Source organism: Spermophilus citellus (assembly GCF_964194105.1).
Source record: "Spermophilus citellus genome assembly, chromosome: 4".
In the NCBI taxonomy this organism is placed as follows: Eukaryota; Metazoa; Chordata; class Mammalia; order Rodentia; family Sciuridae; genus Spermophilus; species Spermophilus citellus.
The window spans coordinates 169513798-169528591 of record NC_138185.1 but is presented as its reverse complement, the minus strand read 5'-3'; positions in this window follow the sequence as shown (position 1 = coordinate 169528591).

Here is a 14794-nt window from a genome sequence, read left to right as displayed (position 1 = left end):
TATTCTCAATAAAACTCTCCACTATTTCCTAAAAGACTCCCCCAAAAGGGTTGATCCCCATTTGCCTGCAGCGATGATTATAGCTCAATTGCTTTACCCTTTATTGGTATTGTATCTTCCTAGCTTACTGTATTTGCTCCCTCATTCTGGACTTTTTGGGATCTCCTCCCAAATACCTTATCTATACACAATTCATTGTTTTAGATAATTCAGGGAAACACAAATAAGACAGTGGGGTTCACCTTTTAGGAATTGGAGCTCAAATTTACATTACCTACATGGTCCGGAAATCCTCAAGTTTAAAGTATTGATGTCAAATTATATTCAGATCAATGAATCCTCTCATGCACCCAACCGTTCCCCCATCCCACTAAAAAAGAAGAATACTGGTGATAAATAATCTCAAAAGAAATCACCCAGATTTGTCACAAAGTCATTCGAAAATGAATTACAAACCACAACAAGAAGTAGCCAATTCAAAGAGTAATTTAAACTTAATATTGTATTAATGTTTGTTTAATAGTTTAATACCAATCTTATTATCTCATAGTTTCTATGGGTCATGCACCAAAACAGTGTAGAACAGGGTTTGTTTCTGCTACCACAGTGTTTGGTATGTCCTATGTCAAATGTAATACTTTGGAATTATCTGTGAATGGAGAAGCTACTTCCAAGGTGACTAATTCTCATGGCCTTCAAATTGGTGCTTTTTACAGGTGGCCCCAGTTCTTTTTCACAACTTGCTGTGCAGAGTAACTCGGTCTTTGTAACTTGGTAGCTGCTTGCCCCAAGAATTAGCAATATTAAAGATCAGGAAGGAGGCTGTAAAGTCGTTAGTGATCTAACATTACAAATCAAACATTGTCACTTCTGAAATATCCTGTTTGTCACACAAATAAATCCTATTTAATGTGAGAAATTACATGGAGTATGACCACCAATAGGAAAAGATTATTAGGGAAATCTTAAAGATTGGTTAGCATAGAGAGCTGTCATGAATTTGTATCAGCTAACTTAATGAAACTGGAATAATGTTTCCAAGAATTCTCCTCTTGCATAGGCTTTGTTAGTGAGGGTGAGAGAGATATTTTGTCTAAGATTTGAAAGGGTAAAATGAAGCAGGATCAATATTCTTTTTATTTTCTGAAGGTCACTGTTGGGTACAAGGCACTGTTGCCACTCACAGAGGTTGTTGTGGGTTTTTTTATTGGTTGTTCAAAACATTACAAAGCTCTTGACATATCATATTTCATATATTTGATTCAAGTGGGTTATGAACTCCCATTTTTACCCTGTATACAGATTGCAGAATCACATCGGTTACGCATCCAAGTTTTTACATAATGCCATACTAGTGACTGTTGTATTCTGCTACCTTTCCTATCCTCTACTATCCCCCTCCTCTCCCCTCCCATCTTCTCTCTCTACCCCATCTGCTGTAATTCAATTCTCTCCCTTGTTTTTTTTCTCTTTCCCCTCACTTCCTCTTATATGTAATTTTGTATAACAATGAGGGTCTCCTTCCATTTCCATGCAATTTCTCTTCTCTCTCCCTTTCCCTCCCACCTCTTTTCCCTGTTTAATGTTAATCTTTTCCTCATGCTCTTCATCCCTGCTTTGTTCTTAGTTGCTCTCCTTATATCAAAGAAGACATTTGGCATTTGTTTTTTAGGGATTGGCTACCTTCACTTAGCATAATCTGCTTTTATTGGTTGGATCACCTGGCTGAATTGGGGCAATAGCTGGGCCCACAAATAAGCCAATATGTCCCACCTGTCAGAAACCCTCTTTGTGCCTCTCAAACTTATCAGTGAGGTGAGCTCTGGCTCCCATCAGCAACTCTTGGAGATCATCCCAACTTGGAAGTTAGACACTGGGAGGCAGTGAAAGACCGACATGGATTCCAATCTCTCTTGAAGGGGTTTGCTTTATTTCTTTGGTAGTAGTTTGTCTTTGCTTTCCACATTTTGCATTCATCTTCTTTTGTTCTCATTACTTATTTTGATGACTTCAGGCTCAGTCCCAGAAACAATAGTTTCACAAAGATTTTTCAACCAATTCCTACAAATATATAAGGCAAATCCCTATAACAAATCTCTTATTATACACAAATCTGGTGGTTTTACTTCTCAGATCAAACTTTGACTGACACAGACTATAACATAAGTAGCTTTAAATTGAATGAAGCAGGGAAGAAGAAATCAATTACTTTAAAAGATAAATGGCATGAAAAGCAGGCATATTTGAAAAGAGGCCAAATAGAAGTGATAAATATGAAAATAGATTAAATAAGGGCTGACTTTCCAATATATGGGTTTATTATTTAGTCATATACTTTGAACAGATATAGGTATCTAAAACAAAATCCCAAATAAATAGTAGTTCAAATAAAGTGAATTTTTCTTTTTCTAATACAATGAATTCAAGTTATCTATGAATGATAAGGCATCTCCACATTGTCAGAAAAACATTCCTTTCTGTAACATCCTCAGTATATATAATTTTTTATCTGTGTCCAGCCTGGCTGCTCTACATTCAGTCATCATATCTGCATTTCCAGACACCAATTGTGTAAGTCAATTTGAGCTTTTATAACAAATTATTATAGAACCATGACTTAAACAACAAACCTATTTATTGCCATTCTGGAGGTTTGAAAGGCCAAGACCAAAGTGCTGGTAGATTTCATGTTTGGCAAGGTCTCACTTCTTGCTATGTAGATAGCCAACTTCTTCATATCTGTTCACATGACAGAAAGAGAGTGAGCTACTCTTTCGTCTCTTCTCATAACAGCACTAATCCCATTAATGAGACTTCACCCTTGACGTAAGCACCCTCCAAAGACACTATCTTCAAATATTATGATTTGAGATAAGAGTTTCATCATATGAATTGGGTGGGGGCAGTGATTGGCAAACATATGGTCCATCATAGTGAGAAATAATAAGACATGCACCTTTTTAAGACTGTGATCCCAAAATTGTCCACATCTCTTTTACTTATATATCACGGAACTGTCCATAAGCAGTTGTAATAAAGGCTGCAAACTTATATTTTAATAGTGGACATGTACCCAGCTAAAAATTGTAGTACTACAAAGAGAATAAAGATATTGAGGATTAAATTGCACTCTTTGACACCATGGTTAAAAAGAAAAAAAAGTTCCCAAGAGGCAATTATCAAACAAAGAGGAGCTGAGGATTTTAAGACTAGAGAAAGTTTGAGGAAATTTAAAAATATGGAAAATACGGTAATAGATTAAAATAGGATAGATGCAAGAGAGGATGAGATAATGATCACAAATTTTTCAAAATTAATAGCATGAATCCTAAGATTGAGAAGCACAGTGGATCCGGAGCAACATTAAATGAATGAAAACACGCATGAACACACACACACACACACACACACACACACACACACACACACACACACATTTTGTCATAAAACCAAATACTAAAGAAGATCTTCATAACCAACATAAATATCCTGTGAAGTAAACTGCTAGATTTTTCATAAAACCTATATTTCAATGCATGCTTGTACTTATAGGAAAATAAGTAAATCTCCATGTATTCCTTAAATAAACAACCTAATAAACATGCAAGAAATGACCTGAATCTTGAAGAAGAATCAAAGAACTGTGAACTGCCTGTAAGAAACAAAAGAGGTAGCTGGAGCTAGCCTGAGACAAGTGTTGCTATTAGCATTGTGTTTTAGAGATTAAGCCTGAAGCAGCTGATCCTAGGAACCTGGCATTATGTTAGGAAGCTTGGTCCCAGTTATTACTATCTTAAATTCTTAGCAGAAATAATCTTAAATTCTCCTTGGAGAAAAATTTGACCTAGGATCTTAAGTTTGAGGTTAAAGAAATTGAGTTACTGTGAGATGGCAGAAAATAAAAAAAAAACCAACAACCAGCAAACATATAATTAAAATTTTCAAAGGCTTTAGATATTGTAATTATCAGAAACAGAATCTAAAAGGACTATAAGTACAATGTTTAAATAAATGATAGGTAAAATCACAAAATCAGTAGATAACATAGTGCTATCAAGAATGAACAGATAAAGTATTCAATTTCTGATCGTGGAGTTTTCAAAACATTACAAACATCTATCAAACGTGGGAAAGGTATGAATCAAATTCTTTCAGATATACTACAATAGACAACATAGGATTATGGTCCAACAGTAGTGAAACGAATAGGGTGAGCCCTATGATCAGCCTGGAATGACTCTTGGTGTGGTTGGTCATCACCAGTATGAGCTCTGTGAGTTGAGGAAATGGGTCATAGTTAGGGAAGTCTGAGATTGTTGGAATATGAAATGTTTCAGCAGATTGCCAATAAGAAGGAGAGTACGCAGAGGAGGAGATCCAGAAACATGCACAATGGTTCTCTTTTGTATGTTGCTAAGTACTAAATTACATCTGAATATGAGAAATTCAACGTGATGGGAGTTTGAAACTTAACAATTCCCAGAGCTCAAGCAGTGTTGGGAAACGTTTGCTTTTCAATTATGTACAACAGACTGAATACCCAGGATATTTAGTGGATTCAGGCCTTGGTACTAGAAATAACACAGGTAAAAGATTCTGTAAAGTCAACCCAAAGAATTATAGCAAGCTGATACATGGTAACATACTTAATTAGCAAATGAAACATGAACATTTTAAAAAGGAGAACAGCAAAATCCAAACATTCAACAATATGGTTTGGGGCCCAGTATAAATTACTACACCTGAGAAAAAGCAGAAAAATGTGACCCGTGACCATGAGAAAAAAAATGTCAATTAAAACATTCAGTAGAAACATAAAACAAAAGGCATGGTAGATTTACAAGAGTAAGATTTCAAGAAAGCCCTTTTACATATACTCAAGGACTGGAAGAAAGACATGAATGGAAACAGATACTTAAGATACAAAAATGAAGCAATTGAAAATTTAAAAGTAGTAGAATGTAGGGAATAATTGATTCCTTATACACCAGCTGGCAATCAAAGAAGGAAAGATTAGTGAATTCAAAGATGTCATTAAAAATTACACAAATGGAAACACAGAGAAAAACAATGAAACGCAATGGAGGGGCTGGTGTTGTGATTCAGTGGTAGAATGCTTTCCTAGCATGTGTGAGGCACTGGGTTCAATTCTCAGCACCATACATAAATAAATAAAATAAAGCTCCATTGACAGCTAAAAAATATTTTTAAAAATCACAATGAAATGGAATTAGTAATCTGTGAATCGACTTTAAGTGGTATAAAAATTATATGACTGATGTTTTAGAAAGATGGATAATTGCAGAAATTATATGACTGATGTTTTAGAAAGAAATTATATGATTGATGTTTTAGAAAGATGGATAATTGCAGAAATAGATGGGCGAAAATATTCCCTTTACATGAAATCTATAAACCAGCTAGTTCTCAAAACTCAACAAACCTAAATCAGAATAAAGGCAAAATCACAAGGAGGCACATAATAACCAAATTTCTGAAAAATCAGTAACAAAAGAGAATATCTTAAAAGTAGTTATTGAAAAATTACACATTACTTACTAAGGAAGCACAATAAAAATATTAGCAAATTTCTCATCTGAATCATTCTAAGCTAGAAAACAATGAAATTGTATTACTTATATTTATGTGGGTAAATGTAAATGTTTCTCCTTGATCAAAAATATTTAGAAGCAAACTGTTAAAAGCAAAAGTAGCAATGCATTGTGGTGGTATATGTGGAAAGAAAGAAATGTCAGCAATAACTAAAAGAATGAGAGAGAGGGAGTAAGACTCTTACATTGTAAGTTAATATGTAATATTGCTATACACTTGCAGATATCATGTGATTATTTTTTATAAAAATGAGAGCAACTACTAAAATATCAAAAAGAAGGGTATAGCTATTAAGTCAATAATAGGAATAAAACAAAACTAAAATCTATAATGTTAATGTGAAAGAAGGCAGAAAAAAGACCTAAATAAATAGATTAAATAATTTTTCTAGTTTCTGTCAATGCCAGACCTGTCCCTTCATATATCTACAATGCACATAGATCATACACACAGCCCATGGATGGCTTGTGACATTATTGCATTGCTAACCAACAAGATAGAAGTATAACATTTGCTAGTTCTTTTTGGGTATCAGAGGAAGCATATTTCATATCTGAAGATGTTGTTCCAGCCCATGTATTAAGTAATACAAAGTTCATGTTTATGAGTGCACACTAGAAATGGAAGAATTAACCCCCCAAATAAATAAAATCTATGGATAGAATGACTTACACATCTGGTAGCAACCCAGATGCTAACAGGATGGGCATGTGAATACAGTAACAAGGGTGAGGAGAGGAAGACTACACTTAAGTTTAGCAGTATGAGCTCCCTCTTTGCAACATCAATCTGCCATTATTACATGATGTCCATACATACAGAGACAAATACTGAGTTTCCCCCAAAATATTGTTTTCTATGTGGACTGATTAGTCATTATTTGGTGGCCTAGACGTCATGCCTGCTTATACACATGTGAAATGAATGGCAGCAATAATATAAGGGATGCGAGAGAGAATTAGAATTACTTTGTTATTAGAAGGAACCCAACTATCCATGAAGTGGTATAAGATTATTTGAAAGTGGACATTTCAGACCCTAGGGAATAACCAAAATAGTTTTTTTTAAAGTATAATTAATATTTTAAGAAAAAATAGATAGTAAAATCATAAAAATGCTCAGGTAAAATCACAAAAGGTAGAACAGTAGAATAAAAATAGGAACAAAGAACAAGGGCAACAAATTAAAAACAAAAACAAATATTTTATATATATATATATATATATATATATATATATATATATATATATATGAGATCACTTTTGACATCAATGAACTGATAATGCCAAAATGGATCAAAAAACAAGATACATTACATTGTTGATAACAAACAAGCTTAAATAAAAAGACAAGGTATATTGATAAGAAATAGATGGAGAAAGATATATTATCATCCCACTAATTGAAAAAAACACACAGAGTAGGTATATTAATATCAGACAGAGCCCACATGAGAGTAAGGACAACTGGCAGGGATAAATCAGTACAACTGTTGTGGAAAATGAGAAATTATAGTATAGAATGTGCATGTAAAACTGCTCTAAAAATTAAGTCTAAAAATATTCATAATAAAGAAAATTATGTGCTCGTTTGTTTTATGATAATGTGCTTTGTACAAGATCAAAAAATGTTTCTGATGGAGTCCTAATTAGGGCAGCAGGAACATCACATCCCCCATAAGGATGAGTTGATGAGAGTTGGTATTAGTATAGAAAGATATTGAGCAGCACAGGCCCCTATGTATGGTCATGCTTTTCTAAAATTTACATTTATTTTATCTGATACATAAAAACATAAATTGTTTTATGCTACTGTGTGATATTTTATTACATGTATACATTATATGCATGTTAAACATCTGAATTATATTAAACATCTATACTTCAAACATTTATAATGTTTTTTGTGTCATGAAAACATTCAAATTTTTTTTCCCAGCTTTTTGAAATACACAGCACAATATTGTTTTCTATAACTTTTGCCCTTTCCTAACTGGAAGTTAGGACCCATTGACTAATGGCTCTTCATCTTTTCCTGCAGAGCTTTCAATAATTCCTCTTCTGGTTCAGCAGTGGAATTTCTTTTATTATTATTATACATATATGCACATGAAGGAGCTCACTTTTCTTTTTAACTCAGTGTCAGACATGGCTTTGCATGACACTGGAGAAGATCTTTATCCTTTTTGCCCCTGGATGTTCCTGGCGGGGTCAGTCTCCATGATCCCCGTCTCACCATGACCTGGTTTGTGGAACTTCTTGGCTTCCCCAGCACAGTCCCTCCACAGTAACCTCAAGGATCTCCTTTCTCTCAGCTGACTTTCAAGCCTTCTGAGTACAGAATAACAACTCCAGGGAACTAACTATGAAGCAGGCACATATGTTTTTGTAGGGCTACAGATTTCAGTTTCACATTGTTACTTTCTCATCATCGCTAAACATTTGAGGTATTTCTGCAATAAGTTTACTCACTCTGAGATATAAAGACTTAAAATTTTGCTAGCTAAAATAAAACACTAAATATTAAGTCAACTATCCATCTGAAAGTGAACAAGTGAAGCCTTTCTATAGCCCTTTAAAATTTTCTAAGTTACTCCTCAAACTGTGCAGAAAACCAATTTTAGAGTATAATACACTGAAAACACAACTTTTCCCAAAAGGCTGAGTTTTATTTGCAGAATAATGTACTCAGATGTAGACATTAAGAAGACTACTTCTAAGAAAATTAAATTCTTGAAGTCCTAATTAAATCTAAAATAAGCAATGTGTGCCAATACTACAAAAGACTTCAAAAGTCTCTTCATCTGCCAAATGTTGCCTAATTTAAGCATGGATTGTTTTCCCCTCATAAATGTCACGTCGTACTCCATGAAACCCGACTGGCACTGAAAACTAGAAGGAAAAAAATGGTGTTATGTGCCAAATTTATGAACGGCACAACAAATAGACTTTACCAAACAAGATTGACATTTTCCATGATTAAATCCCAAGAATTACAAGAATTGGAAAAGCTAGATTCATTATTTAGATTTATTTATTATTTAGATAAGTTTTTTTATTTATTTTTTATTTTTTTGTCTTTACTTTGGTGGCTTTGGGGAAGGGAATTTGGGTCTGAGTACTATATGCCAGGCATGATTCTAAACTGCCAATGAGTTTTCTTATCTACTCTTCACAACCATCCTCCTGAATCTTTTATATGAGGAAACTGAGATGTATACAGAGATTCTGGAATTTGCCAAAATCCACATAATATGAGATTGAGGCCACATGGTACAGCAGAATTATGGAATTCTGATTATTTTTAAGATGAAAGGATTGAAAACACACAGAATCAAATTGATCTCTCTGACCTTCGCCCACTCTCCTCTCTCCTGAGCAGATCTCCCAGTCTACCTGACCAACCCTTGGAAATAAGTCATAAAACCTTTATTCTAGAAAAATCCTCCCTTTATACCCTGGGGGGAGAGGAATGCCATGGGGAGCACCAAGAAGAATCTGAGCCAACAGGGCTAAGTTCTTCCCCAGTTCATTCCCATTTGATCACACACCCTAGAGTCCATTCCTGTTTCTCTGAATTGTCCACATCTTCATCAGACTAAATATCCAATATATGGTTTTCCCTGTATCTTCAGGTTTTAGTTTCTAAAGTCTCCCATCTGACATAAAATTATATTGAATACATTTTTATGCTCTTCTCTTCTTAACCTCTCTTGTTATAGGGGTCTCAGTCATGAACCTAGCAATGGTTGAGGAAAATAAGCTACTTTTTCTCCCTCACAGTTTCATAGCTAGTACATGAAGGAAAGTCCATGGCAGGTGCATACTCCGTTTGGAAAAGGGCTGGAGAAGTCACATTCATAGTCAATGCTTTCACATCCTCTACGCACTTTCTCCAACTTATAGTTCATCACTAGTATTTCTCTCTTTCATTTACTCATCAATTTTTCTTGACTTGGACAAAATAATCTTTATTTCACATAAAAGCAATCTGCATTCCTTTAAAAACATTCAGCATATTTATATGCCACATAAACATCAGTAAAATGAATAGTTGAGAGAATTATATAGATCACTCATCAATTCTATGGGATCCTGTTTCCTCTCTCCCTGCTCCAGCTTGAATGCTTGGTCATCCAAGTGTGAAGTGAAAACACCTGTTTTCCTGCTCTTCTTTTTCATCAAACAGAGCAAAAAATAGGGAAAAAATCTTACTGAAGTAACAATGAAAACTGAACAAAAAGAATGTGTAATTTAAAAACAGAATTTGTTAAAAGTTCTTTCTTTTACTATTTACAAAATAGTAACATTTTGTAAACTCCATTCTTACTTACTCAGGGCAAATTGTGAAAAATGCCATAGGTTAATAACAGGCATTGTCCAATACGTGAAATGAAGCCATCACAATATTCACATTTGGAATCCATACACCAGGAACATTCAGGCTACTAGCCAATACCACAAAAGCTTCAAACAATAGCTTCAAACATCAGGTAAGTTAAGGTGTATGATTTGAAACTGATAACATGTAATTTCCAAAGAGCTCTAGGGAGGTAAACAGTGGTGGCACAGTGGGTTCTTTGTGGTGAGTTTTTATTTTTTTTGCTGTCTGATCCCTCCAGCTCCCTAGAGGTTAGGAGTCTATCACCTGCTGTTCCTCAGCTGCTGAGTTCAGAGGATGTAACACAGATGGAGTGAGCTATGTTCTCAGGGCTGCTGCTTCACAGAGATAAGGCAGTAGGTTGGAGAAGTGCTCAGCTTTGCCTGCTGCTGAAAGAGTGTCAACAGCCATCAACAATAAACAGTTATTTCTCTACTATTATGTTAAACAACACTGTCTCCCACACCCAGGTGAAATTTAATGAAAGAAGTTATTTAAATCACTTGAAGTGCCTACAGCTTCCTTATTTCACATTTTTGTGTTGTCTCATTTCTTCCCCCCTTCTCCCTGCCCACCCCGTTTCCCAAGCCTACTGCTGAAATGCAGTGAATTTAGAACCCTGTTGACATATCGGGTCACATTTCCTCAGGAGTTGCCTTGAAGGTGTTTGGTGAGCTATTCTTTAACCACCTCATCATTCCACTGTCATTCATAACATATCTGTAAGTATGGGAACATTGCGAAATCTGCTATGTCCAGGCAGAAAAAAGTATTGCACCTGGTTGTGACCGCCTAAATAAATTAAAATAACTTTTGGAAGCCAAATGAAAGTAGCTGCAATCTCTAGCATCAGGAATTTGTACATGTCTTGTTTTTATCGAAAGTCAAAAATCATTTTATTTGAAAACTCCCGAATGTGCAAGTACAAACTCTTCACCCCATCTCCCTGCCACTGAAGACTGGTAGAAAGGGTCAAGTAGAAGAGAATATAGTACTTCAGATAATTCACTATTTTGATCAGATATCATCCACAACAGCTTTTGCTTCCTCTGACGCACAGGACATAGCACAACTAAAGAACACTCAAATACTGTGCACATTTACAATGGATTTTCAATTATTTTTCTCCTGAAAGTTCCTTGAGTACCAAGTTTCCTCCCTCAAACTAGATAGCCTGGGGTTCTTGGATAATCAGCTGACATGACTTTCACTGGTATGCTTCTACACTTATTGCCATGTATCTTGAACACTGAGCACAACTTTAGCTTCTTGTATAGAAACAAGGATCAGAAATCACTGTCACTGGATTTTTAGGCAGTGAGCTGATTAAATATACATTGCTTGAGTTAATTATACATATCTAAAATCTATATATTTTAATAAATGTCTTTCAATATTTTTCCTTAACATCTCTCACAATACTAATGCCTTATCCTTTATTGATGCAGTATTTGAATTACCCCACTATCCCCAAAGTAAACTGTTGACCTACCAAAGAGTGCTGCATATGCACATTCTGTCATGCAAGCAAGATAATTTTACTGAAGTGTTTTTAAATTTTTTTATGTAAGTGTATATTCTTTTACCAAGATATTTATGCAACTCTAACAAATGTAAACTGTAGTTTATATTATAAACTAAATACTATTAGTAATTTATTAAAATTATTTTCAAATATTTGTGTTACATAAACACTTTTGTGTATATATAAATTTGAAACTTTAGCTTAATTATAAGGTGTTAAATAATTTGTAATTCTTAGAAGACATGATTTTTCAAATGAACTCACTTTTAACTTTAAATAAAACCCAATTGGAAAATAGCAACACAGTACTCTTACATCAAACTATACCTTCTAATAGACATCAAACTGGTAGACAAAACTTCACATTTTTATGTTTTTTGTTTTTTGTTTTTTGTTTTTTTTTTTTTTTTTTTTTTTTTTTTTTTTTTTACAATTCATCTAAGTCCTTTGGGCTTGGCTGAGGGTCAGGTTTCCCTCTATGAAGCAATATTTTATAATCTATGCATGTTTATCCTTCTTAGTTATTCATGGTTTTACAACATGGAATGGTGGAGATGAGCAGGCTTCTCAACCCCCCAGGTGGATACCCCAGTCAGTAAACAAACATGTGCACAGGTTAGGTACAAGAATAGTGTCCTGCAGTGGGTAGGAACAACAGCTCTAAGGAAATCTCCCTATCTCCTATGACCACTCTTGGTAGCTGGACAGTTAGTTCAGTACTACTTTCATGATTCATATTAAGTACCCATGTCAGTCATGCTTTTGACATGCATTCAGTTTCATGTAGTACAATTTCATTAAACGGGGTCTCTGCTAGGGGGATTATGTGAAACACTTTCTGTGAAGATAAGAGGCCCAATCCACAGGATTCTCCTCACTTCTAACACCAATTGCCAATTATGGACTTAGGATTTCCCAAGTCCATCCTCAGTTTTGAAAAATAGCTAGAAAAATGCACAGAGCTCACTGAAAACTGTTATCCTTACATACTTGTATCATGTCTTATTTTAGGGGAAGAACACAGATTAAAATCAGCCAGGAGAAGTGATGCACAGGCAAAATAAAGGAGAGTGTTATTACAGTTGTGTAGCTTCCATTTTCTTTAGGAAGCAATACTCTTCTGGCATTAATCTATCACTGTATGTACAGAATACTGTATATACTAAAGTAACTCATCCTAGCTTTAGTATCCAGAGTTTTCATGTGGCTTCATGTTTGACTGTCCACATGGTTGACTTCTAGTCTCCAGTCTGTAGGTAGCTGAGTGGATATCACATGACCCAAAGCCCCCATCACACTTCACAAAGATAATCATCCAGTAGCCAAGGACCCCATGTAAACAATCCTATAATTACAAGGCAAGGCAGGACGATTCAGAGGCTTAGAGATCACTGTTGGGTCAGACTTCTCTTTGGGCAAGTTTAAATTCTTCATTTCACATTTTTTAAAAGTAGTCTGACAACATAGTTCATGAAAATGAATTTTTAGAAATTTTAGGCTGCTTTAACCATGAAAATTCATTGTTTGGTAACCCCTGGATATCAACAAAAGGAACTCTTTTCAATGATTTATCTAATGCTCCTCAAATCCATAGGACTTACTATTTGCTCCTGTTATAAATTCACACCTTGTAAGTGTGAATTATGTGAAGCATAATATTGACAATGAACATTTGAACTTTTATACAATAAAGTGGATCTGATGAATATTATAGTGGGGTAGTATGTGGATATTGTGGCCAGCTTTCTTTAATGACATCACCTCTTCCAACCTCTAGTAAATGGCAAGGGATGGATTACACTTGAGAGAGATTTCTGTGAGTGCAAGAAAAAGCATAAAAATTATTGGATGCTAACAACATCTTCCTCCCTCTGTGACCCTTATTTAAACTTAAGCAATTGCTTTCAGCTATTCTCAGGGTTGTTCCTCATAATGTAAGCATTTTTAAACTGCAGAATCAATGCAGTCCAGTAATAAAGATATTGTAAGTGTAGCCAGGATATTGTACTGCAAAATTATCTACATAAAATTCTGAATGCAACACTTGTGTGTATATAAGAGATTTCTTCAGATTGCTAGTTTTGTCATAAGGAAGTTAAATACATTTTATTAAATCATATCATAAATTATATTTGCAATGACAGCCAACTTTAATTTACACATACAAAAGTTGAATTACTTCTACCTCAAATTTGCAAAAATTAAAGTACTTTGTTATCAGATCTGTTAATTTTCACAACAGATAATTGTCTCTAATTAAATAAATGAGAAAATATGTAAATATGTAATATTTTATGACGATGTATAACAAACTAAGTAGATTTATTTCTGATTTTTATTCTTATTTAATTTTAAATGTGAAAATGTATGCATATACAAGACTTTCAAAGGAATAATATATTTATTATCATATTCCTTGCTTCACAAATGATTAATTTTAGCTAAACACATTGTATAGCATTATAACAAATTGGGTAAAGAGAAGTAACATTGATATATCATGTAATTTTATACCTTAAATTGAATAAATATATATCAGAGGTGCAGGATTCCAATATTAAATGCACAGAATTTACTAATTTATCTTGCAAATATTTTATAGTATTAGTGTCTTAATATTTTTAATAATACTTCTTGAAACAAATAAAACATGTATATGAATTGATAAATGAAATGAGACTTTATGTTATAAAAAGAAAGAGGTGATATTTGGCTTGAAAATGAGAATTGACTTTGCTAATTGAACTATATCAAGAACATTTTTCATAAATTGAATGAACTCAATCTATTGCTCCAAAACATCTTGACAAAAATAGCTTAAAATTTAAAGATAAGACATTTAAAATTATAAATTAATAAAATAGTAACAATGTAAAAAATTTATTACTCCAATTCTGAATCAGACAAGATATCAACCAATAGTACACTAAAATTAGGAAGTTTGAGGGTATTTTGTTTGAAAAGGTATTAATTAAAGGGTAATGACAGGGTTATAGAGGAACCACTGAGAGTATAACAGGCACAAGGTCCAAGCAAGAGTGAAGCTGTCACCACCACTTAGCCAAAGGGACATGAAGGGAAGAAGTTATTGAAATCTTGAAGGAGAAGTAATTTTGTAGGCAAACTTAAGAAGTGACACACCCGACCTGAGTCTGTTTTGATGAAAGATTCAGGAGAGGAAATGCAGATTCTCTGCTTCAAAGCATCAGCTAGGGTTTCGTATCTTAACGTACCAAATTAAACAGAGTGCATTTAAAAAAACTATTATCTGTAAAG